The sequence below is a fragment of the Octopus bimaculoides genome, chromosome 1 (assembly GCF_001194135.2).
Source record: "Octopus bimaculoides isolate UCB-OBI-ISO-001 chromosome 1, ASM119413v2, whole genome shotgun sequence".
NCBI classification, from domain to species: domain Eukaryota; kingdom Metazoa; phylum Mollusca; class Cephalopoda; order Octopoda; family Octopodidae; genus Octopus; species Octopus bimaculoides.
The window spans coordinates 190,194,178-190,197,949 of record NC_068981.1 but is presented as its reverse complement, the minus strand read 5'-3'; positions in this window follow the sequence as shown (position 1 = coordinate 190,197,949).

Genomic DNA, 3,772 nt, shown 5'->3' with positions numbered 1-3,772 from the left:
ATAGTTACATATCTAGACATGCTCATATATAATTAAAGGATAAACTTCTGGAACGTTTTACAGATTTTTACAGTTCCAGTGATGGTTTCGATCTGTTGTCTTCGAATTAGCTTTTTAATTTCTAGTTTTGAGAAGCCTAATTTCTCAAGATTGGTATTTAGGCAGTGTGTTACATATCTCAGTGCCCCAATAATTACAGGTATAAACCTGAACTTGTAATCTGCACATTTCTCAATATTTCAGTGTAGGTGTTCTCTTTTTCACTGATCTTCAGCTTTATGCTAACATTTACTGGGCAGCTAATTTCCACAACTGTACACAGTTTCTCTTCTCTATCCCAAATCATTATATCAGGTCTGTTGTGCTCATATTTTATTGAGGTCTTTACTGGTACATTCCACCAGTAATCGTTTCTATGTGTGTTGCTGCATGTTCATCTAGACATCATATGATAGTTGTTAATGAGTGTCACCATCATACATGGAGTGCCCCCCTCTCTTTTGGTCTTGGGAAAATATTAGTTTATTTGAAAATGGGTGAAGGTTGGCAACAGGAACGACATCCTCCTGTAGAACATCTGCCTCAATAAATTCAATCTGACCCATGCAAGCAAGGAAAAATGGACGTTATAATGATAATGATGATGAAGATCAGTGGTTCTTAACCAGCGTCCATATGCCCCTTGAGGGTCCATATAAAATCTTTGGAATCATCATCTATCATCATCATCATCGTCATTTAACATCCATTGTCCATAATGGCAATGGGTTGCGCAGTTTAACAGGGCTGGTAAGCTAGAAGGCTGCACCAGAATCCAGTCTGATTTGGAATGATTTTCTATACCTGTATGCTTTTCTTAATGCCAACCACTCTGAAAGTGTAATGGGTGCTTTTATGTGCCACCAGCAGAGGTGCCATTTGCGTGACACCAGAATCTGTGACAACTGCGATTTTGATCGGCTTGATGGGTCTTCTTCTCAAGCACAACATAACGCCAAAGGTCTCAGTCATTGCCTCTCTGAGGCCCAACACTTGAAAGGAACTCAGCCACTTTGCCTCTGTGAAGCCTAGTGCTCAAACGGAACTCCACTGCTTTGCCTCCAGGATGTCCAACATTCAAAAGGAACTTAGCTGCTTTGCCTTTGTGGGGCAAAGTGAGGCTAGAACGGTGCTCTTTACATGCCAGTTACATGGCACTAACATCAGACATGACTACAATTTTATTTGGCTTGATGGGTCTTCTCAAGCACAGCATATTGCCAAAGGTCTTGGTCACAGGTCATTGCCTCTGTGAAGTTCAAAGTTCAAAGATCATGCTTCACCACTTTGTCCCATGTCATCCTGAGTCTACTTCTACCACAGGTTCCCTCCACAGTTAGAGATTGGCACTTCTTTACGCAACTGTTCTCATGCATACGCATCACGTGACCATACCAGTACAGTTGTTTCTCTTGCACACCACATCTGGTGCCTCTTTCGCCCAACTTTCCTCTCAAGAGGTTTACACTCTGTTGAACATACACACTGACATTGCACATTCAGCAAAACATACTGGCTTCATTTCTTTCAAGCCTACAAATGTTCTCGGCTGTCACAGTCCATGTTTCACTGCCATGCAGCATGGCTGTTCGCACACATTCAATCTGCACACATAATGCATCATGCAATCTGCTTTTCAATCTGAGAGAAAGGGCCCTTTGTTGCCAGCAGAGGTAGGAGCTCTCTGAACTTTGCCCAGCCTAATCTTATTCTGACAGCTACACTCTCAGAGCATTCACATCCACTACTAACTTGGTCACTTAGATAACAGAAGTTATCTACAACCTCTAGCTTGCCCCACTGGCAGTTGATGGAGTCTATTTTCTGCCTATTTTCATCATTTATTGTACCTGTGCATCTTCCACATACAAAAGCTAGTTTTCCTGTTAACCTTCCCCTGATATTGCTGCACCTTTTATGTGTCCAAAGCTTACACTGGGTGCAACTTAGGGAGTTTCTACTTACACGTTTTCTACAGATTGAGCAGGGCCGTCCACCTGAAGAGATTTGTGATTTGTCTTCCTTCCTTTGGTTTTTACTAGGTTAACTCTAAGGCCCTTCAATTCTAGACCTTGCTTCCATACCTGGAACTTCTCTAGTTCTGGTAGTAATTCAGCTATAAGAGCAAGGTCAATACACTAAATGGGGAGCTTAATGTGTTTTTCATTGATGAGGTTAATGAATGATTAATTACTACGATTAATGGGTTTCATCAGTCGGATGATTGAACTGTTGCAGCCAATATTGTTAATGAGTAAATGAGTAATTATGTTCAAAATAACATCTAACGTATTTACATTTAATTAAACACAAAACACATTTAATTTTCTCCTTCCAACTTATTATCTTTCATCTTTCACTTGTTTCAGTCAATGGACTGTGGCCATGCTGGGGCACTGCCTTGAAGGGCTTCAATCAAACAAATTAGACCCAATATTCTTAAAGTCTGGTACTTATTTTACCAATTTTTAAAAAAAAATTTGTTGAACTGTTAAGCTATGGGGATGGGAACAAAGCTAATACTGGTTGTCAAGCAACCAGGACACACACACGCGCACGCACACACATACACACACACACACACATACACACACACACACACACAAACACACATACACACACACACACGTGCACACACACACACGTGCATGAACACATACATACAGTTGCACATACATACAGGCACGTGCATACACACACACACACACACACACAAGTGCACACACACACACGTGAACGCAGACACACACACGTGCACACACACGTGCACACACATGTGCACACACACATGAACACACTTACATACACACAGGCACACACACATGCATATACACATGCACACACACACACATACATACTCACACACACATATACATACACACACATATGCATACTCACACACACACACACACGTGCACTTGCGCACACACATATACACACGGACACACACTCACATACACACACTTGCACACGTGTGTACAGATTTGATAGAGTAAAAGTTTCATAAAACTCAATCACAGAACAAACACAGAATGTGTGGAAAAGGAGATGAAAGCAACTTAACCACTGAAAGTGAAGAAAATTCTTACTGGGACCCTCCTGCAACGTCATGTGTTCCTTTACTTAATATGAGATTACCATGTCATGCGCATGTGGTTGTGATGTATGTGCCTGGTCATGATGGGTATATTGGGTTTCATATATTTGAATCCCAGATTCACTTTGAGCTGCTCTCTCATTCAATAATAATAATAATAATAATAAACATACAGAAAATTGCACTACTGGGTACTGCACACATTCTACGCAAAACACTTTCAATACAGTAACCATAAGAGCACCACAGCAAACCACAGCACATACCCAAGGCGCACAGAGCTGCGCTCGGTAGTGAAGTGAAAGCACGTTATAAAAATAAAACTACTGAACAATAATAATAATAATAATAATCAAGGGAAGGAAGAAAGAAAAGTCGAAAGATATGACAGGCTAGCTTAGGAAGTTAAACAGTTGTGGTCGAGGAAAAAGGTAGCAGTAGTACCAATAATTGTCAGAGCCCTAGGAACAGTGAGCAAAAATCTCGAAAAGTAAGTGGAACAAATAGGGGCTGCAATAAGGATGGAGCACTTGCAGAAAACAACAGCACTGCTTGAAACTGCTCGAATACTCCTGAAGGTGCTCGAAAAATAAGAGGTGTTACCTTAGTTCACTTGTAGTGAACAGCTGACACCGT